Below are 20,955 nucleotides of genomic sequence, written 5' to 3'. Positions count from 1 at the left end.
CATAGTTTATGGGCTTACAGCTCATTCTACTTGACAGGTCTTTGTAAGAAAAATAATGGGTTGGGCACTGGTGGTTTACACCTATAATTTTACCTACTGTAGAGACTGAGATCTGAGGATCTGGGTTTCAAGGCAGCCTTGACAGGCAAGTTCATGAGACTCTTCTTGACAATTAATCACCAGAAAACCACAAGTAGCCCCAAGTTTCAAAGTGGGACAGGGCTAGCCTTAAACAAGAAAAAAAAAAAAAAAGAAAAAAGCTCAGAGATAGCACCCACATCCTGTGTCCTGATCCCAGGACTGGCAACAGCAACAGCATTAAAATGAGACACTCAAATAAAACTATATTCACACAGATGCAGAAGGCAGAGGCAGGAGGTTTAGGGAGTGAGGCCAACTTGGCCTGTATAGTGAGTTCCAGTCTAACCTGGGCTACATAGCAAGACTTAGTTAAAAAAAATCTCTCCTTCTCCCCCAAGAACAGTAATTTTACTCACAGAAGAATCTCAGGGAGCTGTTCCTCCATAACCCTACTTCATTTTCTCAATTATTGTCACCTACTACTTCTTTCTCTTTTAAAACTCTCCATAATTAGTTGCTGTCATTTATCATAGTTGGTTCATTCTTGAGGATTATTTACACATCCTAACATATACTTTTCCCCTATTATTGATTCTTTTAATTCCTTCCCTTCTTTCCTGGGTTTACCCCTTCTTTTTCTTTTCTAGTTCCTCCTTTTCTTTCCCTTCATTGCATTTTTCCTCCCTTTGTCTTGCCCTCCCTTCCTTTTTGAGATAGAATTGGGTGATGTAGCCTAAGCTGTACTGGAATTTATGATCTTCCTGCCTCAGCATTCTTTATTGACTGCCAAATTCTCAATGTGGTAGAATAATGGGCCCTTACCTTTCTCTTGTGCTCTTCTTTTTCCTGTCCCACTCAGTGACCCTTAGCCTTCGGGCGGTTCCAGACTATGCCAGGCACACCCAACCCTCTCTGAAACCATGTATCTTGAGCACAGACTCATTCAGACACTGGTTATGACAGAGCATAGATGAGGTGTAGATTGTCCCTTCATTTCAAGACCCATGAGCCATTAGCTGAACAGGTCCCCTTTAGGAACACACTCCAAAGTATGTCCCAGGTCAAAACTGCACCAACTGTAATAATCATCTGCACTTTCATTTTTCAGATGTGGCCAGATCTAGTTCGTGGTTCTAGTGAGCAGAATACGGTAAAAATGAGAGCTATCAGTTCTGAGATTGCCATATAAGTGGCTCCTACTCTCACAGTGAGATCTCTTTGTCTCTCTTTCACCCTTTGCTCTGGGTGAAACAATTGCATGTGTGAGCAGTATATGGAGAAGGCCCTAGGACAGGGAGCTGCAACTTCCAGTTGATGACTGGAGTACATGAGCAGGAAGCAGTCATGCCTGCAGATGACCCTAGCCCCAGTGGAAACTTTCACACTTGTCTCCTAAGCCCCTCACTCAGAACCCCCATGCTAAGCTTCTCTTGGATTCCTGACTCTCAGAAACTGAGTGAGAATAAATGCTTAGTGTTTGCAAGCATTTGTTACACAGGAATAGAGAACTGATGGTGTAGGTAGTAGTGTTACTGGAGTACAGAGTTGTTATGAGGAGTAACAGGTGTAATTCTTACTTCAAGTACAATGTATAGTAGGTCTCTAAAATGTTCTTACATTAAAGAGCATCTCTTCTCCACAAATGCCACTAAGGAATGGTTCTAGTGGTTTTCTGGAGTAAATTGTAGGAATGCAAGATCCAAGGATGGATGTGTCAGTGTCTTGTTGCTATTGTCACAAATGACTACCAATTTAGTGGCATAAAACAACCAGACAACAACATTTCCAAGTTCTGGAAATGACAAATTCAAAATGGATCCCACAGGGTTCTTATGGGCTCTCAGAGGAAATCAAGGTGTGCGAAGAGCAGTCTCCTTTTGGGAGGATATAAAGCAGAGCCTCTTCCAATGTCTACATAGTCTGCCCATATTCCTTGGCTCCTAGCAGCACCTCTCCAAACTCTGTTTCTGCTGTCACATCTCATTACCTGAGACATTCCTCTCTTAAATAAAAAAGACCCTGAGTAGCATATCATGAGGCCCACCGTAGATAATGTGATAAAGTTTCCTTTTAATATATTCACGTCCACCAAATCTCTTTTTTCCATGTTACTGAATCCCTGTAGAGTTCCAGGGATTATGAAATATTTTAAGGGACCAACACTGATCCTCATTATTCCTCCCACCAGGGAATACATTGCCACCTTGCCTTCAAATACTCTTCAGTGATCTCCAGGCTCCAAGATTCTATAAAAATCAGGCTCTGAAGCTGGGGGCTAGTTGCTCAAGCCTGTAATCCTTTTTTTTTTTTTTTTTTTTTTTTTAGAATTATAACAAGCCTGTAATCCTGGCTACTCAGTATCCTGAGATCTGAGGATTGCAGCTTGAAGCCAGCCCTGGATGGAAGAAAAATTTGTAAATTAACCAGCAAAAAAGCCATTTAACAGCTGTGGCTCAAGTGATAGATTCGTTAGCCTTGATGATAAAGAAGAAGCTCAGGGACAGTGTTCAGGCCCTGAGTTTAATCCCCAGGACAAGCAGGGAATATAAAAATAATGATAATAATAATAAACAGGTTGTATGAGAGAAATTCTTCACACTTTAATAAGTGAAGACTTCAATTCTCACACATTCCACAACAGTTTAGGAAAACAAACAGTATTTCCTCCCTCTCCTGCTAACACCTTTATCCACATGAAAATGCCTGCTTTCTGTTTCAACTGGCTACAAAGTTGCTCACACAAAGAAAGGAGATATATTCAAAAAACTCAAGCTTGCATGTTGAAACTGACCTTTCACCGTTGCTCAATTAGGTTTCCTACCAGTAGATTGCTAGGGTTGTTAATTTGACAGGCTTGTTCTTAGGAAGAGGTTTGTGTGTATATGTGTGTGTGTTATGAATGTGTGTATGTTACCAATAAGGGGCCAGAGGTTCACACAGGGTATGGACCTGAGGCTCATAAGCATGTAGAGTATAGAAATGGCACCTTTGAGATCAGAGAGTGAGACAGAGCTCACAGGAAGTAGGGTAAGTACATCTGGGTCTCTCTACTCCCTTCCCCCCAGCTGAGTGTATTTGAGGCCATCTATGGTCCCATCACTATGTCAATATCCCCCTTTCTCCATAGTTTTCAACAGCATGACATATGGCCAGCATCAAACAACAAAAAAAAAGCTCAAGTGGTTGAGCTGTGGCTCAACGTGTGAAGCCTGCTTGTCTGTTGAAAAACAACAACCCTCAAGGAGAGACACCAGGCCTTTAAGAATAAGACATAAAACCTGCACTGAAAAAGTAAAACAACCAGCCTGTGTGGCCAGTGGACTTCTTTCTACTTCTGAATCACCATAAGTTTGCACTCAAGACCAGGTCTTGCCTGCCACAATCCGACATGCTGAGATTGTAAAGGGGTTTAAGACCTTATGTAAGACATTCCTTGTCTTAAAGAGGGAGCTCATTACTCATGCTCAGATGGAGTGACTTCTGCTCTGCCACTTTGTCACTTGCAGGGCTTGAAGTGAGGGCCTGACCATCCTATTCATTTTTAAGTTTTTTTTTTAAATTCAAGAATAGCAGAATCTACAATTTAAGCCAAAGCAGAAATTTTGACTTTTTAAAAATGTTAAAATTTTAGGAGCTAGTGCTAGGGTTTGGAATCATGGCCTGCAATTTGTACTAATTTTTTACCCCTCAAGGTTACTGGATTTACAGCTTTAGCCACAGGTGAAATTCTGCCTTTTTTATTTTTATGGTGCTGGCCCCAGGGCTTGAACTCACTTCCTGCCCACTATTTTTGTTTGTGATAAGACTCTGCTTTGTTCTTGCTATAACATGTTGCTCCCTTCTCAGCACAATTCTTTTTATGTATCCAAAGATGGAATATGAAGGATTGATTCCCCCCCTATTTTCCCAGGTGCATACAGATACCAGCAACCCACCAAAGATAAGTGCCGACTGCCTGACTCCAGCAGGACAATCACTCTAAGCCCAGCTGTGAGCATTCCACCACTGTGGGCCTACCCACCCCGCCTTTGACCTAGTGGCTATTTCATTAGCTGCCTCCTTGCTCAGACTTCATAAAACCTAGCTCCTGTCCCAGCTCTGACACACAGTCTCCAAGCCTGTGGGAAGGCTGTTCCTCGCTGCTCTATCTCAATTAATAGTCATTGCCCGTGGAAGATTGAGTCTGGTCTATTTCCATCCTTTCTCCTTCACTTCTTAACAGTTTAGTTGTTTTTCTTCCTCAAGGTTTGCAGCTCCTACAATTTGACATTTCCCCCCATGACTTTTTCTGTTTGTCTATTTTCTGGTCCTTAAGAAGAGATAAGAGTCCTATGGGAAGCCAAAGGCACTACACAGAAGCTTGAAGCCTGAGGATTGCTGTTCGAGGCCAGCTCGGGCAGGCAAGTCCATAAGACTCATCTCCAATTAACTACTAGGAGTAGTAGACTCCTAGCCAGGAGCAAAACACTCCAGTTCAAGTGCATGACTGGCACACATTCAAACAAGTCTCATGGACTTTCATGCTGGTGCTAGTTTCAAAACCTTTAATTGGCTCTTTTTCTTGCCTGCATTTTCATTTATTCTGGGTCTTTTGTTTGTTTCATTTTTTCAGTGCAGGATTCATATCTCATTCTTAAAGTCCTAGTGTCTCTCCTTGAGGGTTCTTGTTTTTAAACAGGCAAGCGGGCTTCACACGTTGAGCCACAGCTCAACCACTTGAGCTTTTTTTGTTGTTTGGTGCTGGTCATAGGGCTTGAATTCAGGGCCCAGTTAATATCCCTGAGATATTTTGCTCAAGGCTAGGCTCCACAAATCAGCTTTTGGCTTTTTTTCATTTCTTGGTGTTTAATAGGAGATATATCTTATATGAGGCCAGACACTACACAGGGGCCTGAAATCTGAGGATTGTGGTTAGAAGGGGTGGGAGGGGGAGACACTAAGTCTCTGTATGGGGCAATGTGTGGGACAGCTCAGGATGAACAGAAGAAGGGAGCTGCTGAGAGGTGGGCAAGACATGAATCGTGGGTATAAAGTACGGGGTCTGCCTAAAGCCATGCTCTAGTTGAAGCGACTTCTTTAGTCACTGAGAAGATGCACCCCTACCTGGGTTGCCATCTCGTCTTCTCACCAATCACAAATGCACAGGCAAACTTTGCCAATGTGCCTTCCAGACATTTTGATTCCTGGAAATGGCTCTGCTGATGGAAAGAGAAGCTTAAAGTTTGGTTTCACATTTCTGTTCCTCAAATTCAGCACTCTGCAAGTTGTGACTACTGCCAAATTCTTGTGAGGTTAAAACAGAAACCAGAGATAATCCCATACATATCATAGTGAAGGCCAGATCCTTTAACCTATGCAGTGGCCAAGTGAGGAGTTTCCAAGTGAGGAGAATTAGTGCAGAAGTGGATTCTTGTACCAAGGGTAGTCCTAGTAACCTAGTATTTTCTCTTTTACCAACAGGTATACTTACAGGCCTATGGTGGCACCAGAAATATTATTTTCTCTCAGGAATGTGTGTGTGTGTGTGTGTGTGTGTGTGTGTGTGTGTGTGTGTCACACATTGAATTTTAAAGTGTTGTACAGAGGGATTATCATTTCATAAGGCAGGAAATGAGAACATTTCTTTTAAGAAAATGTGAGAAATTATTTCGATCACAGGCCTAAAAAAGAACTTTAGTTCTATAGGTCTGAAGTTCAGGGAAGCTGGATGAACTATTTGGGGTACCATGAACTTACAAGACTGAGAGACAAAGTGGGTAAAGGGACAAAGTGGGTGAATTCTCTGTAAACCAGAGAATTTCAATACTTGTGACAAATTTCAGAGGATAGCGAGAGACAACCTAATTCTTCTGTTTATAAAAGGACAGTACAAAAGACAAGGAATCAAGGAATAAGCATTGTCAAAAGACAGGGCATAAGCCATCCTCCCTAAAAGCCTTTTGCTGAAAAGTAAAAGGATATTATCTGATCACAAAACTCACATCATGGGGAAAGACAGCATAGAAGGATGGAAAGGTGACTTTGATCATGATGCATTACATTCATAATCTACCTTGTGGAATTGAAACTCCTTTACACAACTACATAAAAATAAATAAACCCATAAACACACATTCTCGTGAGCCTGATACTGGTTGCTCACACCTATAATCTAGGTACTCAGGAGACTGAGATCTGAAGATTGAGGTTCAAAGCCTGCCTACGTCGACAAATCAAAGGGATGTATTAATTCTTATCAATCAGTAGAAAGCTAGAAATAGAGGTGTGGCTGCAGTGATAGAGCACCAGTATTGAGTGGGTATAGGGTAAGAAAGAGCACCAAGCTCTGAGTTCAAGCCCTAGTACTAACAATAACAACAACAACAAAACACACAAGGTGCTCTGACTTCAAGCCCCAATACTAACAACAAGGAAAAAACCCAAAAGCCCACTTATCTTCAAGAGTGGATTTTGCATCTCCCCACCAAAAGGTGTGCTTGGCCTTTGTCCCTTTGTGAAGAGTTGTTGTACGTCAGCCTAAGTGCCCATCAACAGATGAATGGATAAAAAAAGGTGCATGCTAATACAATGGAGTATTACTTCAGCCATAAATATGTATGAAATTATATGACATATGCAGGAAAATGAATTAAACTGGCTATCATCATGTTAAAGTAAGGCAGACAGAAAATATCACATATTTTTCTCCTATGTAGAATCTAGATTGATAAGTTCAATGAAAAGATAGGAACCTAATTGAGAGACCATTTTGTGGAGGAAGAATCAGATAAGTATGAAGTGGAGACAAGGGAAGGTGATGAGGGGACAATAGGATCAAAATGTTCTGTGTGTGTGTGTGTGTGTGTGTGTGTGTGTGTGTGTGTGTGTGTGTGTGTGTAGAAGTGTCATAATAAACCACATAATTTTGTACAACAACAGAAAAATATTGCATGAAGGAATATATGAGTATAGACATTCTATCTCCAGAAAAGAGATAATAAATGTAGCCAGGATACTGGTAGGAATGTATTTGTTCATGACAATGGAAATCAGCAGGGAAATGCCTCATGAAATGAAATTTTCCATACAATACAGCCATACGATGGCTACATACTAATAAGAACTTACCACAGAGCTATTTTTGTACTCACAACTATATTAGCATTGTACACAACAATCAAATCATGAATATAGCCTCAATGACCATCATCACAAGGATAAATAAACATAAAGATATTAAATACAGGGGCTGGGATAGTGGCTCAGTGGTAGAGCGCTTGCCTTGCATGCATGAGGCCCTAGATTCGATTCCTCAGTACCCGATAAGCAAAAAGAAAAAAGCCGGAAGTAGAGCTGTGGCTCAAGTGGTAGAGTGCTAGCTTTGAGCTGAAAAGCTGAGGGACAGCGCCCAGGCCCAGAGTCAGGCCCCACGACCAGATCCCCCCTTAAAGAAATATACTAAATACATTAGTATAACATACTTATAGACATTATATCAAATATTATATAGGCAACAGAGTATTACTTAGCCATAAACAGAGTAGAATTCTCTTCCTTTGCTAGAAAATAGATCGAATGAAAGGTTATCTTGTTAAATGAAATAATCTAGTCTCACAAAAGCAAATACTCTCTCACTATATAAATTAGAAAAAAAGAAAACAAAGGACAGTTTAAAAAGATCATGAAAGTAAAAAGAAGCATGGGAGCGTGGAACAGGGAGAGGGAAAGTGATAGGGTGAAGAGGAAGGGGTATAAATCAGAATAATGGATTAGATCAGCACTACTTACTAGACCCTATGGTGAAAATGAACAATACAACTTTTGAGTGGCAATGACAGAGCGAGGGAAGGGATAACAATCTTTAAAAACAAATACACTCTTTTTTTTGTCAGTTGTGGGGCTTGAACTCAGGGCTTGGCCACTGTCCCTGATCCTCTATGGCTCAAGGCTACTGTTCTACTACTTGAGCCATGATTCCTTTAAATTTTTGAGTGGATATTGGAGATAAGAGTCTTATAAGGACTTTTGTGCCTGGGCTGGCTTGGAATTATGATCCTAAGGCTGAGTAACTAGGATGCACCAGCACCCAGAGAGAAATGCACTCTTTTATATAACCCCTCTGTACATCATGTTCATGGTGACTCACCAGGTGCAGGTGACTCACACCTATAATCCTACCTACTCAGGAGGCTGAGATCTGAGGATCAAGGTTTAAAGCCAGCCCTGGCAGGAAAGTCCATGAGATACTTATCTCTAATTAACCACCAGAAATCCAGAGCGGTGCTATGGCTCAAGTTGTAGACCCATTTACCTTGAGCTGAAGAGCTCAGGGACAGTGCTCAGACCCAGACATCAAGCCCCATGACCAAAAATAAATACTAATCAAATAAATAATCAAATAAATAAAGCACAAAAAGGAGAATAATAGAGTGACAAAGAGGAGAGACAGAGAAAATGACAGGGTTAGAGACTGACTCAAGACCAGATGGAGAGGGAGAGGAAATGGAAGCAGGAGGTGAGGGGAAGAAGGGAAGGGGAAGTGCAGTAGGAGATGGTATGTGGTGGAAGAAGAGGATGGAAGAGAGATGGTAAAGCAAGAAACAATGGGAAAAGGGAAGAGATGAAAGAGAAGGAGAAGGAACAGAAAGACGAGAAAAAAAGCACTGATAGCCAGCCCAGTACCAGCACATACTCAGAAAAACACACAAAAAGGAAAAAGGAAAAGAAAGAACACTGAGACATTATGAAAATCAACAATATTTCCATCCCCACCCAGCCTCTTCACTGAACACTGCTCCTTAAGGACTTCGGGATTCCTTAGCTTCCTCCGCAAATCTCTCCTTCTGTATCACTGCCATCTCTGTCTATCAGCAAGCTGCCCATCCTTTGCCCAATGTGGCCTACATTGCTTCCCTCACCAGAAACCCATCTCATTCTTTGATCTGAGCTCTTCTCCTCAAATACCCCTGAGCTGGGCCATTGATTTGACGAGAGCTGTAGCCCATCTCCTCGTGAATTCCTCCTCAGTTGGCTTTGCTAGCTCAGCCTCCTGACCCCAGTGCACACATAGCAAAGACCAGGTGTGCCCAACTCCTCCCCATCACACCCTTGTCTCCCAAGGGTAGCATCAGCCCTCAGCAGTACCTCTGTGTGGAAAGTCTGATGCCTGTGGATGAATCAGCAAAATAATCCTGGGGCAAAGGGTCATATTCAGTCTTACCAAATTTCTCTATGTCCTAGGAAGGGTCCATCCACAGGTACCATTGTAACTCCATGGTTTCTCAGGTGTCTTGCTTCCTTCCAAGGCTTCTCTCCTCTAGTTGAATGGAAGAAAAAATGTTTTATTTTGTATACTTTGTAATGTCAGACATCACCTTTGCAAGTTTAGAGTGTTCTAATATTTGAAACTCAGTTTTCTCCCCACTGTGGTTCCATGAGGACAAAAATCATGCCCTACTAGTCTTCCATGAGACCTATAGGCTTCCCCTGGGAACTGCCAGGGGAAAGGAAGCACCATGCCCAAAGCCTGGTGCTCTGGGAAGGGGGTGTCAGCTGAGGGCCTCTCTGGGGACTCACAGGATCTCTACTAAGATCAGACACCTCTCAGGGCTGACCCCCTAGCACTGTGAAAATGTAATTCTCTACCTGTCCATTCTCCACTTGCAGCCCAAACCAACACCCTTTCCTTCCCCAAACATTTGTAAGTTGTCCCTCACACAAGTACACAAATTCCTTTGTAAAAACAAAGAAACCAACTGAAGGCTGAAGGCTCATGTGTGTAACCCTAATTATTTCACATGCTGACACTGAGAAGATTTCAGATAAAGCCAGCTTGGGCAGACTCCATGTCCAACGCAGTAGAAATATCAGACCTAGAGGTGTGACTCCACTGGGAGAATACTAGAGAGAAACATGCCCATGGCCAAGAGAGAGAAACTGAGGGAGGGAGAGAGAGGGATGGAGAAAGAGAACTCAAATGAACAGAGAGAATAACAGAGAAAAATACATACATACACACATACATAAAGACAGAGAAACAGATTCAGGAGAAAGGAGCTCGTTAGAAGGAATGGAAAATGGAGAAAAAATGATTAGAAGGAGGAGAGTAGGGGAAGTCAAGGAATGTGGGCATAAGAGAGATGACAGACAGTAGAAGGAGGCTGCAAGGAAAGGACACAGAGGGAAAGGAGACAGAAAGAGAAAAGAACAAACTTCAAGCCTTACTTCCAGCACACTCCCAAATGCATACACATGATAAACTAAAAGAAAGACAATAAAAAGTATGGAAAAATAATGGACATAACAGTACTTCCCTCCCCACCCACCCTTCACTGAAAACTGATTGGTGAGGAGTTCTGGATTCCTTACATTCCTGCTCTCAGCTCTCCTGCAGCATCAGTATCAACCCTGTCTTGCACCAGGTACCCATTATTTGGCCTATTTTGGCCCTTATTTTTTCTCTCACCAGAAACCCATCTCATTCTTTTCGAAGAGTTCTGTTCCACAAATACCCCTGAGCATTTCCACTGATCCACCAGGAACCCCAACCCTCCTTCTTGATGTTAATCTCATCAGTCTGCTCTGCAGTCTCAGCCTCCTGACCCAGTGTACACATATAAAACACCAAGTGTGTCCAACCCCTCCCCATCACACACTTGTCACCCAAAGGCAGCATCACTCCTCAGCACTGCCTCTGTGTGCAAATCTAATGCCCTGGCTGACCTAATACAAATATCCTAGTAGTGAAGGCTCATATTCAATCTTACTGAATTTCTGTTCTTGTGGGAAGCCAGCCATCCTACGCAGGGTCCATCCACAGGTGTGATCTATCCACAACCCCAGTCCATCCAGCCCCATCCATCCACATGCACAGTAGATCACCATGCTTCCTCAGTTGAACTGTTCCTTGACCACCTCTACCTGAAAGGAAGGGAATGTATTTTAATTCAAACACTCGGTCATTCCAAAATTGAACTCTTGATTTCAGAATGTTCAAATATTAAAACTTGGCTAAGTTAGATCTTTGGTTCTGTAAGGGGAAGAACTGGGCTCTGAATTCCTCTATGTGGCTTAGTCTTTAACTGGGAACTGCCAGGGGAAAGGAAGAACCATGCCCAAAGCCTGCTGTTTTGGGAAATGGGGAGTCATCTGTGGGCCTCTCTGGGGACTCATAGAATCTCTACTAAGACTCTAACACCTTTCAATGCACTTGTACAGTGCACAAGTTAACCTTCCTTGTCCATTTACACCAACCCACCATCCTCTTCCTCCCAAAACGATTTGTAAGGTAACCCTCACACAGTGGTTCCTCAGAAAAGTACACAAATCCCTTTCATATGAGAGAACGAAACCTTTGCCGTACCAGACTAACAAAGCCCAATGCATTCTCTGATGCTGTAGGCTCTTGCCTGTGATCTTACCTATCCCACAAATTGCCACCTAGAAGACTGCATTTACAGCAAGTCTGGGAAAATTAAGTAGAGAAATGCAAACCTGGAAGTGTGACTCAAGCAGTGAATCAGACATGACCATGAAAACTGAAAGAGAAAGAAAAAAAGGGAGAAAGACAGAGAGGGAGAAGGGGAGAGATAAGGAACACCAGAGAGCAGGAAGAGAAGGTGAGGGAATGAGAAGAGGGCATGAGAAGAGGGAATGAGAATGAGGGCATGAGAAGAATAAGAAGAGGGACAGGGGAAATAGAGTAGGAGTAGTTATGGGGGGCATAAAAACAAGGTTAAGAGAGAGGGCAGAAGGGGGAAGGTGAGAAAAGTGGAGAGAGTACAGAGAAGGAAAGGAAACAGAGCATAAGAAAAAAGCATGGATGTACCAGCACACACTCACAAACACATATACACAACAAACAAAACTGAAAAAATAAAAGAAAATGGATTGAGAAATCATGGAAATCAATGGTAATTCTCTCCCACCCCACTTCTTCACTGAAGAATGGTCCATGTGGAATTCAGGATTCCTCAGCTCCTGTCATTTCTCCTTTACATTTAGTGTCCACCCTGTCATTTCTCATGTACCCATCTTTTCCCTCTTGTGGCACTCATTGAATTTTTCACCAGAATCCCATTTTGTTCTTTCATGGGAGATCTGCTCTCCCCAAAGAGCCCTGAGCAGTACCACTGATCCACCAGGAGCCCCAGCCCTCCTCTTGCTGCTAAACTCATTAGTCTCCTCTGCAGGTTCAGCCTCCTGACCTATTGTACACATAGAAAAGGCCAGATTTTCCCAACTCCTCCCCATCAAACACTTGTTACCCAAAGGCAACATCAGTCCTCAGCACTGCCTCTGTGTGCAATTCTAAATGCCCTAGGTGAACCAATACAAATATTGTCGTGTGAAGGCTCATATTCAATCTTAACAATTTTTTTTCTTGTGGGAAGGCAGTCATCCCATGCAGGGTCCATCCATGGGTGTGGTCCATCCACAACCAAAGTCCATCCAGGCTATGTCCTTCCATAGGCCCCAGTTTATCTCTATAATTCCTCAGGTCTCCTGTTCCTTGATCACCTCTAGCTGAAAAGAGGGGAGTATGTTTTAATCACTTTGTGATTCCAAAAAAGTCATCCTTCCCTGTCCATTTACACCAACCCATCACTGCCTTCCTTCCACAACCATTTGTAAGGTGAACCATACACAGTTGTCCCTCACATAAATACACAAATACCCTTTCAAAATAGAGAAACCAACCTTTGCCACACCAGATTAACAAAGTCAATTGCATTCCCTGATGCTGTAGGCTCTTGTCTGTAATCCTACCTATCTCCCAAGTTGACAACTTGAAGACTGCATTTACAGCAAGGCTGGGAAGATACCATCTTCAAGTAACTAGAGAAATGCAAGCCTGGAAGCGTGACTCAAACAGAAGAGAACCAGACATATCCATGAAAACTGAGAGAAGAAAGAGAAAGACAGAGAAGGAGAAAGGGAAAGAGGGAGAGATGTGTAGAGAGAGAAGGAGTGAGGGAGGGGGAGGGAAAGAGAGTGAGACAGATTTAAGAGCAGGAAGAGAGGGAGAGGAAATGGTAGAGGGTAGGAGAACAAGTAGAGGGACAGGAGAAGTAGAATAGGAGTAGGTATGGGAGGAATGAAAACAAGGGAAGGGAGATGGCGGGGCAAGGCAGGGGGAAGGTGAGAAAAGTGGAGAGAGGACAGAGAAGGGAAAGGAAACAGCATAAGAATAAAAGCACTGAGATGTAGCAGCACACACTCACAAACACATACACACAACAAACATACAAAAGGAAAAAATTAAAGCCATCTTACAAATCAACAGTAATTCCTTCCCACCCACCTTCTTCACTGAAGAACGGCCCATGTGGAATTCAGGATTCCTCAGCTCCCTTCTTAACCTGCCTCCTGTCACTTCTCCTTTACATTTAGTGTCCACCCAGTCATTTACCCTGTACGCATCTTTTCCCTCATGGAGCCCTTATTTGGTCTCTCACCAGAATCCCATTTTGCTATTTCAGGGGAGATATGCACTCGAATAGCCCTGAGCTGGACCACTGATCCAACAGGAGCTCCCGTCCACCTCCTGCTGAAAATCTCATCAGTTTTCTCTACAGGCTCAGCCTCCTCACATCAGTGCACACATAGCAAAAGCCAGGTGTGCCCAAATCCTCTCTATCACACACTTGTCACCCAAGGGCAGACAGCAGGAGCTTGCACCAAACCTTCTCTGTGGAAATCTCATGGCCCTGGCTAAACCAATACAAATAACCCAGTGCTGGAAGGACATATCCAATCTTACCGAATTTTCCCTCACGTCCAGATGCAGTCATCTCAGGCAGGGTCCATCCACAGGCACCACTATATCTTCATACTTCCTTAGGTCTCTTGCTCATTCACAGGTTTCTCCACCTCTTGCTGACAAGGAGGAAAAGTATTTAATTCATACATTTTTGTCATTCAGAATGGGCTCTGGATGTTCAGAATGTTCTCAGACTTGAAACTCTGTTCTCCTAGCAAGATGATTCGCTAAGGAAAAAAATTGGGCTCTGGTATTCTTCCATGAGGCCTAAAGACCTCAAATAAGAACTGATCAAAGCCTGGTGTTCTGGAGAAGGGGGTGTCAGTGGGAGGACTCTGCGGATGCATAGGTTCTCTACAAAACCTCTGACTTCTCTCTGTGCTGACATACTTGCACCATGCACGTTTTTTTCTCCCTGTCCATTCTGCCCCAAAATCCATCAACCCTTTCCTTCCCCTACCATTTTCAAGCTGTCTCTTACACCTTGATGGACAGCCCTCAGATAAGTACCTAAATCCCTTTTCTCAATCAGAGAAACAAACCTGTGCAACACCAGGTTAACGAGGTCAGAAGCATTGCTGCTGATGGTGGATCATGCCTGTAATCATAGTTCTCCCAGAAGCTGATGCTCAGAAGATCACAGTTAAAGCCATCCTGGGCATACTCCATTTTCAATTAAGAAGAAAAATGTTGGCTTGGACTCAAGTGACTCAAGTGGTAGAGCACCAGCTATGAACATGCAAACTCAAAGAGAAAGATATAGAGGGGTAGGAGAGAAAAAGATTTGAGGCAGAGGAAGAGAGAGGAAACAGAACAAGAGAAGAGGGAAAGGGGAAGAAGAGGAGAAGATGAATGACCTGGAGGGAAGTTAGCTGGAAAAGGGGAGAGAGACAGGCAATGGAAAGAAAAAAGAGACAGCAAAGGAGACAGAGAAAGAGAAAATCACTGAGTTCAAGTGCCAGTACCAGCACACACTCACAAACACATGCATACAACAAACAAAAAGAAAGTAAATAAAACAAAAGGACTGAGACAAGATGGAAATCAACATTACTTCCCTGCCCACCCTCCTCTTCACTGAAGATGGTTCCATCCAGAGTACAAGAGTCCTTAGCTTCCTCCTCTCAGCTCTCCTTCAGCATCAATGTCAACACTGTCTATCACCAAGATGCCTGCTATATGACCACTCTGGCCTCACTGCTTCTCTCACCAGAAACCCATCTCATTCTTTGAGAAGAGTTCTGTTCCCTAAATACCCCTGAGCGGCACCACTGGTCTACAAGGAGCCACAGCCTTCCTTCTGCAAATCTCATCATTATGCAGTGCAGGCTCAGCCCTCTGAGTCCAGTCCCCTCATAGCAAAGGCCTGCTGTGCCCAAGTCCTCCCCATCCCACATTGTCACCCAAGGGCAGCATGGGCCCTCAGCACTGACTCTCTGTGCAAATATAGTGCCCTGGCTGAACCAAAACAAACATCACAGTGATGAAGGCTCACATCCACTCTCACCGGATTTCTGTTCATGTGGGAAGGCAGTCAGCTCAGACAGGGTCCATCAACAGGCACCATTATATAGGCATGCTTTCTCAGGTCTCCTGTTCCTTCACCACCTCTAGGTGAAAGGAAGGGAATTTATTTTAATTCATTCACTTTGTGATTCCTAAAATGGAGATGTGACATTTAGAATAGTTGAATATTTGTGCTGGGAAGGTGGCTCAGTGGTAGAACGCTTGCCTTGCATGCATGAGGCCCTGGGTTCGATTCCTCAGCAAAAAGAAAAAAGCCGGAAGTGGTGCTGTGGCTCAAGTGGTGGAGCACTAGCCTTGAGCTGAAGAGCTGAGAGAAAGTGCCTAGGCCTGAGTTCAGGCCCCACGACCGGACCCCCCCCACAAAAAAAGAATAGTTGAATATTTGAACATCAGCTCCCCCAGCATGCCAGTTTCCTCAGCAGAAAAATTAGGGTCTACTCTTCCATGAGGCCTAGACACTTCCCCTTGGAACTGCCAGGGGAAAGGAAGCATCATGCCCACAACCTTGTGCTCTGGGGAAGCGGGTGTCAGCTGGGGGCCTCTCAGGAGACTCCCAGAATCTCTACCAAAATAGAACATTCAGCGCTGACCCTTTGTGCAGTGCACATGTCCCTTCCTCCCTGTCCATTTGCACACTATGCCACCACCCCCTTCCTTCCACAACCATTTGTAAGGTGTCCCTCACACAGCTGTCCCTTACATAAGTACACAAATCCCTTTCATAATAACTGAGAAAACAACCTCTGCTACACCAAACTAACAAAGTCTAATGTGTTTGCCTGATGCTGGAGGCTTTTGCCTGTAATCCTAGCTATCCCACAAGTTCACCTGTAAGATTACAGATACAGCAATTCTAGGAAATTCCATCTTCAATTAACTAGAGAAATGAAAGCCGGGAGGTATGACTCAAGTGGTAGAGAACCAGCTATGACCATACAAACTGAAAGAGAGAAAGAGAGAGACAGAGAGAGGAGAGACAGAGAAACAAACATTGTCAGAGACTGATTCAAGAGCAGGAAGAGAGGGAGACCGAATGGAACAGGAAGATTTCAGGAGGAGGAAATAGGAAGAGAAGAGGAGAGGGAAGAATGAAAGGGGAAGAATACGAGGAATGTAAGAGGGAGAAAGAAAAGTAGGGAAGGTAGATGGAATGGGGTGGAGAGCTGAGAAGGGGAAGATAAGGAGAGAGAGTAAAGGAGACAGAGAGAAAAGCACTGAGTTCAAGTCCCAGAGCCAGTACAGGTGCACAGACACAAACACACAACAAACAAACATGGAGAGAAAAGAAAAAGCATTGAGAAATCAAGGAAATTCACAGTACTTCCCTCCCCACCCACCCTCTTCACTAAACACTGGTCCATGTGGAGTTCAGGATTCCTCAGTTCCTTTCCTGGCCATCCTCCTCTGAGTTGTAATACAGCATCAGTGTCAGTCCTGTCTTTCAATAAGGTGCCCATCCTTTACCCTCTTTTGGCCCTCCTTGGGCTGTCCTTTGGCCCCTCCTTTTGGCCCACCAGAATCCCATCTCATTCTTTGAGGGGAGATTTGCTTCCCAAATGGCCCTGAGCTGAATCTGATTTACCAGGAGCTCCAGCTCACTTCCTTCCACAAATGTCATGTGTGCTCTGCAGGTTCAGCCTATTGACTCAGAGCACAAATAGCAAAGGCCACGTGTGCCCAACTGCTCCCCATCACTCCCTTGTTAAACCCCCCCCCCCCCGGTAGCTGAGCCAACACATATAACGCAGTGGTCGAGGGCCACATCCAATCTTACCGAGTTTCTGCTCATGCTCAGAAACAGTCAGCCCAGCCAAGGTCCACCCACTAGCAAAGCCCACCCAGGCATCCATCCACAGGCACCACTGTATCTCCATACTTTCTCAGGAATCCTGCTCCTTCACAGGTTTCTTCACCTCTACCTTGAAGGAAGGGGTATCATTCTACTTCATATATTTTGCCAGTCTAACAGGAACTCTGGTTGTTCAGACTGTTCTCTTATTTGAAACACAGCTAACCCAACATTCTGGTTCCCCTTAAAGAAAATGGGGGCTCCTGGGGAGGGGGAGAAGTTGCAAATCAAACAACCTGTCTAGGTAATAGGGTCTCTTTGACTGTGAGCAAATAAACAAGTCTGAAATAAGGGATTCTTGGATGATGGTATTATGTTGGGATAATGATGAGGTTTAGATAGAAATCACACCCACAGAAAACTGCATTGAATAGGAGGAAAGTTGGGGCAGAAACCACTGACAGTGTATGGGGTGAATGGAGACAGGTCCCTCTCCATTCCCAGTGAAGATTTGCTCTTATGTTCCAACCCAGCCAGTGTACCTAGTGTGCTCAGGAGTTGTACCCTTTCACCTGAAGACTGCTGAAAGAGAAGCAGAGTCCAGGATGCCTCTTGCCCCTCAGATCCATGGGCTCCTATAGCATCAAGGGTCTCACTTTAAACCTAAATAAATGAACTAGAAAGTAAATAGGCAGACAAGCAACATACATAAAAGGTGAGATGATGACCTGCTGCAGCATTTGGGACAAAAGCATCTTTAGTGTTCAAGGGACAAATGTGAAAGGTTGTTCAATGAAGTGACAATACTCAAGTAAGGGATCGATGTGGAATTAGCCAGCTCAGAAAGTACAGGCAGCTTGAGATCACCTTTCAGCTTATCTTTTAGCATTGGAAAGCCAGTGCAGTGTCCTTTCTTGGGAAGGAATCCCAGCTGGAGAATCCCCTAGCACTTGTCACACAACCTGGCCATGCTGGCCAGAGACTTCTGCAGTGTGAACTTTCTGCATGACTCCTTCTCCTCCTGCAGCTCTTCAAATCCACACCTCTCAGATTTTCCACAACCCAGTTAGAGTCACCCTGAAAGTCTGAGTTTGGTGGTTTTCAATTGTGCTGTTTCAGAGTTCTGCACCACTTTCTCTGGGACAGCTTTACTTTCAATCTGTGGACATTACTTTGGGGCCTTCACACAGCAGCAGATTCTGCGAAATATGGTGACTATCCTGTTAGCCACCCTCCTCCAGCCCTGTCTAATATTCCACCTGGGGGCTGTGGCCTCCCCCTAAGGCTGCCCAGAGGGAAGGGCATTTTCCACTGAGTGTGAATGCTCCATTCTGTCAAGCAGCTAAAAGAATCCTGGCCCAACATTAAGCTGGAACTGTAGCTCTGCAGGGAGTAGAGAGGAAAGACAAGCAGACTGGCACTTCGGGTTTTATTGAGAGGTAACTGATCATCATCATTGTGTAACTGAAATTCTGAGGACAAGCTGAAGGCGTTATGTCCTGCAAAAAAGCTGGCTCTCCTTTGTGGAGGGAGAGTTGTGGTGGGATTGTCCTCAGGAGTTGTGCCAGATGGACTATCCAAAAGCATCAGTTTTGATTACACAATTCTGGCATTCTCTTTTAAGTTTTCTTGGATGAGCAGGTAGGTGCCCATGGCTTCATTGAATTCTCTGTCCTGGATTGCCTTTTCAATGCCAGCTACATTGTACCCCATGTCACACATGACTCTGACAATGCGATCCAGCTTGCCAGGCAGTGGCTCATCAGGAAGCAGGCCAAATCCCACACCTAGAGCCAGCCATGGGTGTTCCATTATCTCCTCAATAGCAGGCCTCAGATTGAAGTCCACAGTCAGCAGTTTAGAAAGGAGATCTTGTCTCTTTGCAGATAGGTGAAGGGGAACAGTGTACTGGCCTCTAGGACTTGTAACCCTATGTCAGCCATATTACTCCCCTCAAATGGGAACTTTCTCATTGTCATCACATACAATAGCACGCCTAAGTCCCAAATGTCCACCTGGTACCCATCGAACATTTTGTGTAGGAACATTTGTGTAGGTCACCCTGTCACTCAGCCCAAATTCACTGACCTTGACATTGAGATTGGCATCCAATAGGATGTTGTTGGCCTTCAGGTCTAGGTGTGCAATTCCATTCTCATGAAGGTAGTCAACAGCACTCGTGATCTGTTTGAATAGCCTCCTGGCTTCAAACTCTAAAAGGTAGCTGGAGGAGGATTTTTTGATCCACCTCAAGAGATGACCCCGAGTGGCCAGCTCAGTGACAAGGTACACACAGTCTTCATTCTCCATCACCTGGAATAATCAGATGATGTGTGGGTGACGTACAGTTTTCACAAAGGCCACCTCATTTTCTATCTCATGGCTTTCCAGCTCTTTCTTTCAGAGAACTTTGACCACCACTGTGGTGTCTGTGAGGCGGTGATGGGCCAGATTGACATAGCCATAGCAGCCATAGTCGATGATCTCTGTCAAGTTGTACAGTGATCAACTCCTTCTTGGGGGAAGAGCTAAAGGAGACTTTGTTGTACATTACCATCTTTCAGCTGAGATGACAAGTGATCAAGCTTAACTATTACCTAAGATGATCTCAATGAAGTTGCCAACTAATAAATCTTACGAAAAGGTAAACTAACAAGTAAATACAACCCCCAGACTAGTAAATGAAATCCCCAAACCCAAACAAGACAAACACAACCCCCATACCCAAAGAAAGCAACCAAGTAGCTCTGACTTAGTCCAGCGGGTCACCAAGGAAAAGCTCCCAGTGCTGTAACTGACAGAGTTGGAGGGCAATTGCCTCTTATGTATCCTGCTGGGCATACCTCACAATGGCCTGTGACATCAGGAGGAACTGGACCAATCAGAAGTCAGGCCATTGACATCAGTGAGAAAATGGGCCAATCAGAGCCCAGGGCAAACCCACCAGCAGTTATGCACTTGGGCCAGGAGGATCATTGTCAAGGAATTCTGGGCCCATCCACAGATGCTTCTACTGCTACCATGGCAACCATGTGAGGACCACGAGGACATTGGCCAATGGCCCTTGTCCTACTTGGAGACTAGGCATTCTAGGATGGCCACGGTGGGGACATCTCTCAGTGGAGCCTATCCTTGGGCAGAAGTGAAAACACTGCCCTTTTCACTTAACATGGTCTATATCTAATTACAACCTACCCTGAGATTGGAGACTTTGTAATGACTCAACTCAGCTTCTAAATGAGAAGAGACCAGACACCCAGGATTAAATGATAGTTTTATCCAGATCTGTCATTCTCATTTCTGTTCCTAGTTTGTATGGTTTCCTGTGCTTCTTTGTAACTTTTTTTTCATGTTTTTTTTTCAATCTTTATTTGTCCCTCACAGGTCAGAAAAAAAGTAATTTGCTTTTATATCTTTAGTACAGTTGTGTCAAATTTTAATATAACTGTTCTAATAAAAACCATATATGAAATATAAGTATCTCAGAAGCAGACTCCGATTTTATGGACCTGAAGTTTATTCTACTTGAGAGGTCATTTATTCATACATATAAATATATGTATATATGTATACATACATACATACATATATATATGTATGTATGTATATATATATATAGGTCATGGAGCTTGAACTCTGGACCTGGGCGCTGTCCCTCAGTTCTTCAGCTATGGGTTAGCACACTACCACTTGAGCCACAGTGCCACTTGTAGTTTTTTGGTGGTTTATTGGAGATAAGTATCTAATGGACTTTCATGTCTGGACATTCTTTCAATTGCTATCCTCAAATCTCAGTCTCTTGAGTAGCTAGGATTGC

The 20,955-nt window shown here is 43.9% G+C and overlaps 1 long non-coding RNA gene across 2 annotated transcripts; it reads right to left on the bottom strand.

The window, feature by feature from the left end:
• Window positions 1-9,281: 9,281 nt before the first annotated feature.
• LOC138836751 (uncharacterized) lies at window positions 9,282-19,945 on the bottom strand. 2 transcript variants are annotated; one of them, XR_011375039.1, is made up of 6 exons: window positions 19,863-19,945; window positions 19,227-19,451; window positions 14,365-15,432; window positions 13,823-13,938; window positions 10,827-10,980; window positions 9,282-9,376 (listed from the first exon to the last, which is right to left on the bottom strand). It is a non-coding gene; the product is annotated as an uncharacterized lncRNA (long non-coding RNA). The 2 variants fall into 2 exon arrangements; XR_011375038.1 differs by lacking the exons at window positions 19,227-19,451; window positions 19,863-19,945 and having other exon boundaries at window positions 14,365-15,712.
• Between the last annotated feature and the right edge of the window lie 1,010 nt (window positions 19,946-20,955).

This window comes from Dipodomys merriami, unplaced genomic scaffold (assembly GCF_024711535.1).
Source record: "Dipodomys merriami isolate MVZ:Mamm:240054 unplaced genomic scaffold, mDipMer1.0.p SCAF_2560, whole genome shotgun sequence".
Lineage (NCBI taxonomy): Eukaryota > Metazoa > Chordata > Mammalia > Rodentia > Heteromyidae > Dipodomys > Dipodomys merriami.
Note: the sequence above shows the minus strand (reverse complement) of the source record. Positions and strands in the feature narration are given on the sequence as shown.